The sequence below is a fragment of the Drosophila bipectinata genome, unplaced genomic scaffold (assembly GCF_030179905.1).
Source record: "Drosophila bipectinata strain 14024-0381.07 unplaced genomic scaffold, DbipHiC1v2 scaffold_35, whole genome shotgun sequence".
NCBI lineage: Eukaryota > Metazoa > Arthropoda > Insecta > Diptera > Drosophilidae > Drosophila > Drosophila bipectinata.
The window spans coordinates 20,001-35,000 of record NW_027222961.1 but is presented as its reverse complement, the minus strand read 5'-3'; the positions used below and the strand labels follow the sequence as shown (position 1 = coordinate 35,000).

General features: G+C 35.2%; 1 non-coding gene and 1 pseudogene across 1 annotated transcript in view; both read right to left on the bottom strand.

Moving 5' to 3' along the window:
• LOC138927574 (small subunit ribosomal RNA) overlaps nt 1-9 on the bottom strand; it is a 1,995-nt gene extending 1,986 nt beyond the window's left edge. The window contains exon 1 of the ribosomal RNA XR_011444029.1: nt 1-9. This exon is cut by the window's left edge and continues 1,986 nt beyond it. This is a non-coding gene — a ribosomal RNA (small subunit ribosomal RNA).
• Nucleotides 10-7,683: 7,674 nt separating this feature from the next.
• Nucleotides 7,684-15,000, bottom strand: part of LOC138927577 (large subunit ribosomal RNA) — a 7,491-nt pseudogene continuing 174 nt past the window's right edge.

Below are 15,000 nucleotides of genomic sequence, written 5' to 3'. Positions count from 1 at the left end.
AACCAGAATAATGTTTATATCTTTGATATATTTCATTTTCATATTGATATATAGAAAATAAATATTGCAAATATTTGTATAAATTAAAATATTAACGAATTTGGCCAATTATTATATGGCATTCAATATTCGTTCATTTATTAAAATATATATATATATATATATATTTATAATATATCCCTCGGGTGCCCAACGCATACACCTCAGGGTATATTTTTTTCATGGCTTTTTCTTAAACCCTCGTTTGTGTTAGGGTATTTATATGAGCGGGCGGTCTTTTTATTTATATAAGCCTTCTTTAATATTTTTTTTAATAAAATACAATATTATGCATATATTTAATTCTAAAATATCTTTATATTTTCACATACAACAATTTGTATATATTCACATATATATATTTGCTTAATTTTATAATAAAATTATCGCATATGTATTTTGATAATAAATTTAAAATTTATTTTCTTTGTATATAAAAGTCTAGTTTTATATGATATAAAACTAAGCACTTTTTAATTTTCATATATTTATATATTTTCATATATATAGTTTATTCATATTTATTTATACAATAATAATAATAATAATATTACTACTATTATCATATACGTATATGAAATTAAATTTAATTCCATATACTTACTAGGATATAATAAAAAGAAATTTTTATTTGCCTAGAACCAGAAATTAACGATAATAATTGGAAACTTGTCAAATTATAATTTATAATAAGACGTAGACGCTTCAACGATATTATCTAAGTATACAATATAGTGTATATATAATATATAATATAGTATGTTATATTATATAGATAGGCTTACACCACCTACCATATATACCTTTTTGACCACACTTTCGTCAAGCTGGGTATTTATTTGCCTTCTTTCCCTCACCTAAAAATACTCATCGGTATTTTAGTATATTCATATAATATAAATAATATACTATATTGGTAGGACGACACCACCTACCCTATATACCTTTTTGAACACACTTTCGTCAAGCTGGGTATTTATTTGCCTTTTTACCCTCACCTAAATATACTCATCGGTATATTTCAGTATATTTTAGTATATCCATATGAATATGTATATCCATATCCATATCCATATCCATATCCATATGAAAATAATTTAATATTTCCATATTTATTATAATATAATAAATATTATTATATTATATATTATATGGTAGGCTATCCCCATCACCTACCATATATTTCATATACATATAAATATTTTCATATCCATATATATTTTTTTATATTCATATATTTTCATATATGTTATATGCATATGTATTCATAACCATATGCTCATATATTAATACTGGCGGTCTTCTGTTTAATATAATATTATTTTAATATTATATTGGCAGGCTGAACACCACCTACCCTATATACCTTTTTGAACACGGTTTCGTCAATCCGGTCATTTATTGTATGGGAAGTATGACTTTCCCACACATATTTGGATATCCATACGATTGCATATCCATATGAAAATATTTTTAATATTTTTAATATATTTTTAATATTTCCATATTTAATATAATATAATTAAATTATTATATTATATATTATATGGTAGGCTATCACCATCACCTACCATATATTTCATATACATATAAATATTTTCATATCCATATATATTTTTTTATATTCATATATTTTCATATATGTTATATGCATATGTATTCATAACCATATGCTTATATATTAATACTGGCGGTCTTCTGTTTAATATAATATTATTTTAATATTATATTGGTAGGCCGAACACCACCTACCCTATATACCTTTTTGAACACGGTTTCGTCAATCCGGTCATTTATTGTATGGGAAGTATGACTTTCCCACACATATTTGGATATCCATACGATTGCATATCCATATGAAAATATTTTTAATATTTTTAATATATTTTTAATATTTCCATATTTAATATAATATAATTAAATTATTATATTATATATTATATGGTAGGCTATCACCATCACCTACCATATATTTCATATACATATAAATATTTTCATATCCATATATATTTTTTTATATTCATATATTTTCATATATGTTATATGCATATGTATTCATAACCATATGCTCATATATTAATACTGGCGGTCTTCTGTTTAATATAATATTATTTTAATATTATATTGGTAGGCCGAACACCACCTACCCTATATACCTTTTTGAACACGGTTTCGTCAATCCGGTCATTTATTGTATGGGAAGTATGACTTTCCCACACATATTTGGATATCCATACGATTGCATATCCATATGAAAATATTTTTAATATTTTTAATATATTTTTAATATTTCCATATTTAATATAATATAATTAAATTATTATATTATATATTATATGGTAGGCTATCCTCATCACCTACCATATATTTCATATACATATAAATATTTTCATATCCATATATATTTTTTTATATTCATATATTTTCATATATGTTATATGCATATGTATTCATAACCATATGCTCATATATTAATACTGGCGGTCTTCTGTTTAATATAATATTATTTTAATATTATATTGGCAGGCTGAACACCACCTACCCTATATACCTTTTTGAACACGGTTTCGTCAATCCGGTCATTTATTGTATGGGAAGTATGACTTTCCCACACATATTTGGATATCCATACGATTGCATATCCATATGAAAATATTTTTAATATTTTTAATATATTTTTAATATTTCCATATTTAATATAATATAATTAAATTATTATATTATATATTATATGGTAGGCTAACATCATCACCTACCATATATTCCATATACATATAAATATTTTCATATTCATATATATTTTTTTTTATATATTCATATATTTTCATATATGTTATATGCATATGTATTCATAACCATATGCTTATATATTAATACTGGCGATCTTCTGTTTAATATAATATTATTTTAATATTATATTGGCAGGCTGAACACCACCTACCCTATATACCTTTTTGAACACGGTTTCGTCAATCCGGTCATTTATTGTATGGGAAGTATGACTTTCCCACACATATTTGGATATCCATACGATTGCATATCCATATGAAAATATTTTTAATATTTTTAATATATTTTTAATATTTCCATATTTAATATAATATAATTAAATTATTATATTATATATTATATGGTAGGCTAACATCATCACCTACCATATATTCCATATACATATAAATATTTTCATATTCATATATATTTTTTTTTATATATTCATATATTTTCATATATGTTATATGCATATGTATTCATAACCATATGCTTATATATTAATACTGGCGATCTTCTGTTTAATATAATATTATTTTAATATTATATTGGCAGGCTGAACACCACCTACCCTATATACCTTTTTGAACACGGTTTCGTCAATCCGGTCATTTATTGTATGGGAAGTATGACTTTCCCACACATATTTGGATATCCATACGATTGCATATCCATATGAAAATATTTTTAATATTTTTAATATATTTTTAATATTTCCATATTTAATATAATATAATTAAATTATTATATTATATATTATATGGTAGGCTATCACCATCACCTACCATATATTTCATATACATATAAATATTTTCATATCCATATATATTTTTTTATATTCATATATTTTCATATATGTTATATGCATATGTATTCATAACCATATGCTTATATATTAATACTGGCGGTCTTCTGTTTAATATAATATTATTTTAATATTATATTGGTAGGCCGAACACCACCTACCCTATATACCTTTTTGAACACGGTTTCGTCAATCCGGTCATTTATTGTATGGGAAGTATGACTTTCCCACACATATTTGGATATCCATACGATTGCATATCCATATGAAAATATTTTTAATATTTTTAATATATTTTTAATATTTCCATATTTAATATAATATAATTAAATTATTATATTATATATTATATGGTAGGCTATCACCATCACCTACCATATATTTCATATACATATAAATATTTTCATATCCATATATATTTTTTTATATTCATATATTTTCATATATGTTATATGCATATGTATTCATAACCATATGCTCATATATTAATACTGGCGGTCTTCTGTTTAATATAATATTATTTTAATATTATATTGGTAGGCCGAACACCACCTACCCTATATACCTTTTTGAACACGGTTTCGTCAATCCGGTCATTTATTGTATGGGAAGTATGACTTTCCCACACATATTTGGATATCCATACGATTGCATATCCATATGAAAATATTTTTAATATTTTTAATATATTTTTAATATTTCCATATTTAATATAATATAATTAAATTATTATATTATATATTATATGGTAGGCTATCCTCATCACCTACCATATATTTCATATACATATAAATATTTTCATATCCATATATATTTTTTTATATTCATATATTTTCATATATGTTATATGCATATGTATTCATAACCATATGCTCATATATTAATACTGGCGGTCTTCTGTTTAATATAATATTATTTTAATATTATATTGGCAGGCTGAACACCACCTACCCTATATACCTTTTTGAACACGGTTTCGTCAATCCGGTCATTTATTGTATGGGAAGTATGACTTTCCCACACATATTTGGATATCCATACGATTGCATATCCATATGAAAATATTTTTAATATTTTTAATATATTTTTAATATTTCCATATTTAATATAATATAATTAAATTATTATATTATATATTATATGGTAGGCTAACATCATCACCTACCATATATTCCATATACATATAAATATTTTCATATTCATATATATTTTTTTTTATATATTCATATATTTTCATATATGTTATATGCATATGTATTCATAACCATATGCTTATATATTAATACTGGCGATCTTCTGTTTAATATAATATTATTTTAATATTATATTGGTAGGCCGAACACCACCTACCCTATATACCTTTTTGAACACGGTTTCGTCAATCCGGTCATTTATCGTATAGGAAGTACGACTTTCCCACACATATTTGGATATCCATACGATTGCATATCCATATGAAAATATTTTTAATATTTTTAATATTCGTGAGTTTTTAAATAGGGACAGAAGGAATCTCTTGAATTGAATCATGCGCGTCACTAATAAGATGACGAGGCATTTGGCTACCTATGCGAAAGTAATTCAACTCCCGCCGTCTTAAGGTTTAAGACTTATAACAATATATGTTTAATATTTTTAATATCCGTGAGGTTTTAAATAGGGACAGAAGGAATCTCTTGAATTGAATCATGCGCGTCACTAATAAGATGACGAGGCATTTGGCTACCTATGCGAAAGTAATTCAACTCCCGCCGTCTTAAGGTTTAAGACTTATAACAATATATGTTTAATATTTTTAATATCCGTGAGGTTTTAAATAGGGACAGAAGGAATCTCTTGAATTGAATCATGCGCGTCACTAATAAGATGACGAGGCATTTGGCTACCTATGCGAAAGTAATTCAACTCCCGCCGTCTTAAGGTTTAAGACTTATAACAATATATGTTTAATATTTTTAATATCCGTGAGGTTTTAAATAGGGACAGAAGGAATCTCTTGAATTGAATCATGCGCGTCACTAATAAGATGACGAGGCATTTGGCTACCTATGCGAAAGTAATTCAACTCCCGCCGTCTTAAGGTTTAAGACTTATAACAATATATGTTTAATATTTTTAATATCCGTGAGGTTTTAAATAGGGACAGAAGGAATCTCTTGAATTGAATCATGCGCGTCACTAATAAGATGACAAGGCATTTGGCTACCTATGCGAAAGTAATTCAACTCCCGCCGTCTTAAGGTTTAAGACTTATAACAATATATGTTTAATATTTTTAATATCCGTGAGGTTTTAAATAGGGACAGAAGGAATCTCTTGAATTGAATCATGCGCGTCACTAATAAGATGACGAGGCATTTGGCTACCTATGCGAAAGTAATTCAACTCCCGCCGTCTTAAGGTTTAAGACTTATAACAATATATGTTTAATATTTTTAATATCCGTGAGGTTTTAAATAGGGACAGAAGGAATCTCTTGAATTGAATCATGCGCGTCACTAATAAGATGACGAGGCATTTGGCTACCTATGCGAAAGTAATTCAACTCCCGCCGTCTTAAGGTTTAAGACTTATAACAATATATGTTTAATATTTTTAATATCCGTGAGGTTTTAAATAGGGACAGAAGGAATCTCTTGAATTGAATCATGCGCGTCACTAATAAGATGACAAGGCATTTGGCTACCTATGCGAAAGTAATTCAACTCCCGCCGTCTTAAAGTTTAAGACTTATAACAATATAAATGAAAAATATTATTTTCATTTTTCACGTCACTAATAAGATGACGAGGCATTTGGCTACCTAAACGAAAGTAATTCATCTTCCGCCGTTATAAGGTTTAAGACTTATAACAATATAAATGAAAAATATTATTTTCATTTTTCACGTCACTAATAAGATGACGAGGCATTTGGCTACCTATGCGAAAGTAATTCAACTCCCGCCGTCTTAAAGTTTAAGACTTATAACAATATAAATGAAAAATATTATTTTCATTTTTCACGTCACTATTAAGATGACGAGGCATTTGGCTACCTAAACGAAAGTAATTCATCTTCCGCCGTTATAAGGTTTAAGACTTATAACAATATAAATGAAAAATATTATTTTCATTTTTCACGTCACTAATAAGATGACGAGGCATTTGGCTACCTATGCGAAAGTAATTCAACTCCCGCCGTCTTAAAGTTTAAGACTTATAACAATATAAATGAAAAATATTATTTTCATTTTTCACGTCACTAATAAGATGACGAGGCATTTGGCTACCTATGCGAAAGTAATTCAACTCCCGCCGTCTTAAGGTTTAAGACTTATAACAATATATGTTTAATATTTTTAATATCCGTGAGGTTTTAAATAGGGACAGAAGGAATCTCTTGAATTGAATCATGCGCGTCACTAATAAGATGACGAGGCATTTGGCTACCTATGCGAAAGTAATTCAACTCCCGCCGTCTTAAGGTTTAAGACTTATAACAATATATGTTTAATATTTTTAATATCCGTGAGGTTTTAAATAGGGACAGAAGGAATCTCTTGAATTGAATCATGCGCGTCACTAATAAGATGACGAGGCATTTGGCTACCTATGCGAAAGTAATTCAACTCCCGCCGTCTTAAAGTTTAAGACTTATAACAATATAAATGAAAAATATTATTTTCATTTTTCACGTCACTAATAAGATGACGAGGCATTTGGCTACCTAAAAGAAAGTAATTCATCTTCCGCCGTTATAAGGTTTAAGACTTATAACAATATAAATGAAAAGTATAAGTTCAATTTTTCACGTCACTAATAAGATGACGAGGCATTTGGCTACCTAAACGAAAGTAATTCAACTCCCGCCGTCTTAAGGTTTAAGACTTATAACAATATAAATGAAAAATATTATTTTCATTTTTCACGTCACTAATAAGATGACGAAACAGTTAGTAGGCCACAATTAGTAGGGAAACGTGGACAACCCGTGATAAATCCTTATATGCTTTCTTAGATATAGCATATAAAGATTTTTTATACTAAATATACATATTTACACATGCATATTTACATTTTTTTTATATTTCGAATCATCAAGCAAAGGATAAGCTTCAGTGGATCGCAGTATGGCAGCTGCTCAACCACTTACAACACCTTGCCCGTTACAAAAGTCGTTTACAATTGATTCTAGGCTTTGTCATTGTATTAAATAATGTTTTCATATGTAACTAGCATGGCATCAGGTGATCAAAGATCCTCCCAATTTACTATGTTACAAATTACATTGGCATCACATCCATTGTCGTTTAAAATATAAATAATAAACTTTAAATGGTTTAGAAGCCATACAATGCAAATTGCCCCTTATTTATCATTGCAGTCCAGCACGGATACGACCTTAGAGGCGTTCAGGCATAATCCAACGGACGTAGCGTCATACCACTGTTCGCTCGAACAAGTATTGTGCCATTGGTCCGTACCTGCGGTTCCTCTCGTACTACGCAGGAATGCTGTCGCAACAACGTTTTGTCATTAGTAGGGTAAAACTAACCTGTCTCACGACGGTCTAAACCCAGCTCACGTTCCCTTGCATGGGTGAACAATCCAACGCTTGGTGAATTTTGCTTCACAATGATAGGAAGAGCCGACATCGAAGGATCAAAAAGCGACGTCGCTATGAACGCTTGGCCGCCACAAGCCAGTTATCCCTATGGTAACTTTTCTGACACCTCTTGTTAAAAACTCTTTAAACCAAAAGGATCGATAGGCCGAGCTTTTGCTGTCCCTGTGTGTACTGAACACCGAGATCAAGTCAGCATTTGCCCTTTTGCTCTATGTGTGGTTTCTGTCCGCACTGAGCTGGCCTTGGGACACCTCCGTTATTATTTGAGAGATGTACCGCCCCAGTCAAACTCCCTACCTGGCAATGTCCTTGAATTGGATCATACCTGAGTAATTGGAGTTATACCAAATTTTCAAATCGATAATACATGAATGCATCTCTCATTAAAGAATTTGTTTGCGATTATATAACAAACTCGTGATACTTTGATCAAGAAGCTTGCATCAAAACCCAATACCATAAGATATAATAAATATATCCGTATAATGGCTAGGAAATGATACACGTTCCATTTAATCAAGTAAGTAAGGAAACAATAAGAGTAGTGGTATTTCATTGTCGATACCAAACCGAAGTCTAATATCTCCCACTTATTCTACACCTCTTATGTCTCCTTACACTGCCAGATTAGAGTCAAGCTCAAAAGGGTCTTCTTTCCCCGCTAATTATTCCAAGCCCGTTCCCTTGGCTGTGGTTTCGCTAGATAGTAGATAGGGACAGAAGGAATCTCGTTAATCCATTCATGCGCGTCACTAATTAGATGACGAGGCATTTGGCTATTTTTTTTTTTTTTTTTTTGTTCGCTAAGGATCGTAAAAATCTTCAAAAGATACACACTCAGGTTATGATGTTATTTAGCCAATAAGAGTGTGCATGCACGATTCATCTTGTGGGTTCATACGACCCAGAAGACGCCTACGTACTAAAAACCGCCTCGTTTTTAAGCGAATTTTATGCCGTTTTTAGATGTTATGCTACGGCAGCAAGCTTTTAATATGAACGTGATGCATGACTAAGTCCAATCACGCGTGTATCCCGACAGATACATAAATTGTCGCCAACTCCAGAGGACCACCACTGATTACCCGGACACTAATGATATGACTATCACTAGTGCTGAGGAGGTCTGAAGCAATCAGCCGTTTTACCGACTGACCGCTCCAATATTCCTCTCCAGTTCACAGTGGCGGAATGGAACTCAACAACATGTTGCGAGCCGAAAAGTCTCCGCAAATTCGTCCGTATGTCCGGTGTCTCGTACTTCTCGACTTTGCGCTGATGCGCTTGGTCGAGAGAATGTCCGTCGGTCACTACCTGCGCGTCAATCACATAAATGTGATTTTGTCGGATAGCTACCAGGTCGGGTTTATTCAATCCGGTCTCGCCCTGCAGACTTGGTTCAACATGAACGACGCAGCCTTTCCTCTCAAGTCCCCGCTTGATTAGATTTACTACGCCGTCGTGCCTAGCTACCCTCCTCCCATGAGTACGATAGCATTGCTGCAAGATGTGGTTTGTTGTTTCGGGAGCATCACATCCTGCACGGCACCGTCTTCCCAATTCGTGCCTTCCCCTCGTGGTACGAGACCTTGAGGGTAGGGCATTTATCCGCAGTTTGATTCCTTCTGTATATTCCCTTCCTGTTAGCAAACGCGTGGGTTGGACAACCCATCCGTGTTGCGGAGCAAAACGCTCTGCTTCACGGAGCCCGCCACCATCAACAGACATGTGCAACCTATTTGCCAAGTACGAATCTACCTGTAGACGGGTTAACAACTCTTGACTTCCAGCCTGAAGCCTATCCCGGGCCCTCCGCATTTCGTCTTCCACGAAAGAGCTGGCTACCTCGGATTGCTCGAGGTGAGGCCATTTTATACTGCTCAATCGCTTCAAACGAAGCATCGGTGCTATCCATCTCAACGATGGTAACCCGAGACCCCCACTTCTGTGGGGGGCATGGAAAAAAGAAGTTGGTACGTCTACCGGAAGCCTCAACCACTTCCGTGCGGTATATCGAACCAATGTGTCAAATTTCTTCAGAACGCCTATCGTCACACTCCCAAGGGTCAGCTTGTGATAGAGTTGTGGGATAAGGACAGTCCGAAGGGCAAATAACTTCTGCTGTGGCTTCAGGGGGGCCCGAGTCAATCTCAACAGCTTCGGTTGCAACTCCTCAGCTGGATTGTACCGGACCCGCCCATCCGCAGTGAATTTAATCCCTAAATACTTCCACTCGTCAGTGCGCTTCAGTGAAGGAACCTCGCGCTCACCAATCAAAAAGCTCCGCCGTTCCACGACAGTACACTTTTGCTTGGCTTGCCCCTTTATGCTGACAGTGAAACACTTGTCAGTGTTAAGGGTGAGGCCCACAGAGGAGAGAAAGCCAACTGTGGTGTCCAACAATTTCTGAAGGCCCATCGGAGTTTCCGCAAAAAGGACTATATCATCTGCGAACGCAGCCGCATTTGTCATAGCGTTTCCGACTTTGGCACCAATCTCACTGGGTAAGGACCTAAGTAACCGGTCAATGACCAGATTAAATAGTATGGGAGACAAAGGGTCACCCTGCTTGACGCCTCTTGCAGGAATGAACTCCCTTGAAACCCACCCGTTCCCAGTTAGCATTGTGCCGCCGCCCTCGTACGAATTCCGTATGTAGTTGATTAGTCCTTGTGGGGCACCATACGAAGCCAATGTGTTGTAGACCGCTTTGTGAGCTACCGCATCAAAGGCTTTACTAACATCGAGGGTCCCGATGTAGCACGATTTAAATCGCTTATGATGTTCCCTTAGAACTAAATCAACAATCGTCGTATTGTCAGCACACCCATCGGTCGGTAGGAACCCTCGCTGACGCGAATCCCAGTTGACTGCACTAATCAACCGGGCTGCCAAAATGGCATTTAGTTGCCTAACCAAAACCGAGGGGACTGAAATAGGACGATAGTCTTGCGGACGACTTGCCGTCGCCATCTTCGGGATGAAGATGGTTCTGGCCAGACGGATGGAGTACGGAAGTCTCCCACACCAGAGAATTAAGTTCATTATGCGTAGCATAATGCCATCGGGGATACTCCTGGCAGTTCTTGGAGTAATCCCGTCCGGGCCTGGAGAACCTGATAATTTGACCTTATGGGCCCTAAGATCGCGCTGGTTCACAGCGGACCATACTCTCTCCAACGAATGTTCCATGTGGAACGAGGCGTGTTCGATGGAGCTTGAGCTAGGCGTGGTCATTATCTGTCTCCAATATGGCTCCATAATTTCCTGGGGTGGCTGCACCGACTCGTCAGCGCCCTCCAGCAGGGACTTTATGCATCTTCCCGGATGTTTATCCCAGTTACGCTGAACCCTAGCGTACTGCTGCCTTCTACGCTGTCTCATATTTCGAGGCTCCGTTCGGGGCCTCGTCAGAATGTGCGGTTCATTCCGTGGCGGAAAAATTTCCATGAGATAGCAAGATAAACTTTGGAGAGTGGTTTCCTGTCCCGAGACCTGCGCATTATCTACGATAGTTTGCAGGACCTCGGCTCTCCACCGGGAATCGCATACTACTGGGGCATAAGCCCTGTAGTACCCTGAAGATCTCGCTGCTCGTCTGTTCGTGTGGTCTGATTGGTCCCGAAGATGATGTTGATACTCGTCGGTTTTGCTCGCTATTACTAGGGCGGCGCTGTGAGGTATTCGACTCTAATGCTTCTGGGGTGGGAACAGATTGCCCTCTTATCTGTTCCAGTTTTGCCTTATATTCACCCCTCTTCCGATATGAAGAAATTGCATCGGAACTGCGGTGTGTAAAAATTTCCGCTAGCTTTTTATTTAGATGTCGAATACCACTTGCTGCAAGCTCGACCTCCTTTCTCGCCATCATCAACGTTTCTTCCTCTGACCACCTCGCTTTTTTATCAACACGAAGACGTTGTGTATCAAGTTCGTCTTTGTGTCGATGTGACATGTGGACGCCCAAACCCCTCTTGGAGTTGAACGACATTCCACATATCGTGCAGGGCACCCGACCTGAAAGGTTAACCGCTGCACCTCGTTCATACTGGTTGCTAGCATCCAGACTAGTAGCCGTGGACTCTCCTCTTCCTATTATATCATCAATTATCCGAGGCTCGTTGTTAGTTTCTGCACCAATATGTTTTTAAGGGGTCCAAGGGGCTGGTAACCCCAGGGACCCCTCCGCCGCTCAAATCAGCTACCAGCAAAAGCTAGTACCCAGAGAATACCACGAGGAGGTTTTGAGTCGACTTGACTTGATCGTATGATTTACGAGTTACGGAATTGCACCCACTCTACGCGATCAAATCCAATTCTCCTTAAGAGAGTCATAGTTACTCCCGCCGTTGACCCGCGCTTACTTGAATTTCTTCACTTTGACATTCAGAGCACTGGGCAGAAATCACATTGTGTCAACACCCGCTAGGGCCATCACAATGCTTTGTTTTAATTAGACAGTCGGATTCCCCAAGTCCGTGCCAGTTCTGAATTGATTGTTAATTGATAATCGTTATAATTAATAAGAACTAATTGGTTTGACCCAACTAGTATTCTTAAAAATTTTAGCAAGAAAGTTCCACAATTGGATACGTAACTAAACTATCCGGGGAACAAGTTACAACCATAAATGATTATAACTCTATTTACCCAGAACGAGCACATAAACCATATTATTGTTTCCCAATCAAGCCCGACTATCTCAATCTTCAGAGCCAATCCTTATCCCGAAGTTACGGATCTAATTTGCCGACTTCCCTTACCTACATTATTCTATCGACTAGAGACTCTTCACCTTGGAGACCAGCTGCGGATATTGGTACGGCCTGTTGAGAAGTTTGCGTATCCCCACCATAAATTTTCAAGGTCCGAGGAGAAAATATCGACACAACAGTATATGTCATGCTCTTCTAGCCCATCTACCATATCTCTCTGCGAAAGACTTCCATGGTAGTACGACTATAAAACAGAAAAGAAAACTCTTCCGATATCTCTCGACGGCTTCTTTATGGTCGTTCCTGTTGCCAGGATGAGCACGAGGCCCATATTTAATAACAAACGGATACTCAACAGGTTACGGAATTGGAACCGTATTCCCTTTCGTTCAAAATTATTCAAGTATATAATTTTCACAATAATTGTAATATTTATTTTTACTTGAAAATTTTCGGCTTTCGCCTTGAACTTAGGACCGACTAACTCGTGATCAACCACTGTTCACACGAAACCCTTCTCCACTTCAGTCCTCCAAGGTCTCATTCGATTATTTGCTACTACCACCAAGATCTGTACCAATAGCAGCTCCATGCAGGCTTACGCCAAACACTTCTACGCATACCATTGTACCTTCCTACTCACTAAAGTTTCAAAATTTATATTACAAGTAATATAAATCATCTACTTTAGCGGTAATGTATAGGTATACAACTTAAGCGCCATCCATTTTAAGGGCTAGTTGCTTCGGCAGGTGAGTTGTTACACACTCCTTAGCGGATTTCGACTTCCATGATCACCGTCCTGCTGTTTTAAGCAACCAACGCCTTTCATGGTTTCTGCATGAGTTGTTAATTTGGGCACCGTAACATTACGTTTGGTTCATCCCACAGCGCCAGTTCTGCTTACCAAAAGTGGCCCACTGGGCACATTATATCATAACCTTAAACTTCATATCAAGAAAGTTAAGGTTCTTACCCATTTAAAGTTTGAGAATAGGTTAAGATCGTTTCGACCCTAAGGCCTCTAATCATTCGCTTTACCAGATAAGATTATTTTATATAACATTAAAATGCACCAGCTATCCTGAGGGAAACTTCGGAAGGAACCAGCTACTAGATGGTTCGATTGGTCTTTCGCCCCTATACTCAATTCTGACAATCGATTTGCACGTCAGAACTGTTTCGGTCTTCCATCAGGGTTTCCCCTGACTTCAACCTGATCAAGTATAGTTCACCATCTTTCGGGTCACAGCATATCTGCTCAAGGTACGTTCCAGTTAGAGGCATAAATAATATAAATATTATTATACATAACTATATAGAACGCCCCGGGATTGTGTTAATTAACTATAAAATAGTTAAAAAACTAATCCCATTAATAGTCAAGTTAATTACGCTATTAGGTTTATATCCCAATAACTTGCACATATGTTAGACTCCTTGGTCCGTGTTTCAAGACGGGTCCCGAAGGTATCCTGAATCTTTCGCATTGTTAATCATACAAGTGCATATAATAAACACAAAAATCAATGATAATTATGCCATTATATAATTCCGAAAAATTAACGCACTGTATTCTTATTAATCTATCAACACTTTATCAAATTAATGACATTTATCCTATGTTAAAATGCAAGCATAATAATTTGAATAAACTATAAGTCATATTTTATGATAAATTATATATGTTAATAGATTACAATGTCCTTATATGGAAAAAATGCACACTATTTCTATAATATTATTTAAATATTATAACTTTAATGATGAATTTTCCATAATGGATATTCAGGTTCATCGGGCTTAACCTCTAAGCAGTTTCACGTACTATTTAACTCTCTATTCAGAGTTCTTTTCAACTTTCCCTCACGGTACTTGTTTACTATCGGTCTCATGGTTATATTTAGTTTTAGATGGAGTTTACCACCCACTTAGTGCTGCACTATCAAGCAACACGACTCTTTGGAAACATCATCTAGTAATCATTAACGTTATACGGGCCTGGCACCCTCTATGGGTAAATGGCCTCATTTAAGAAGGACTTAAATCGTTAATTTCTCATAC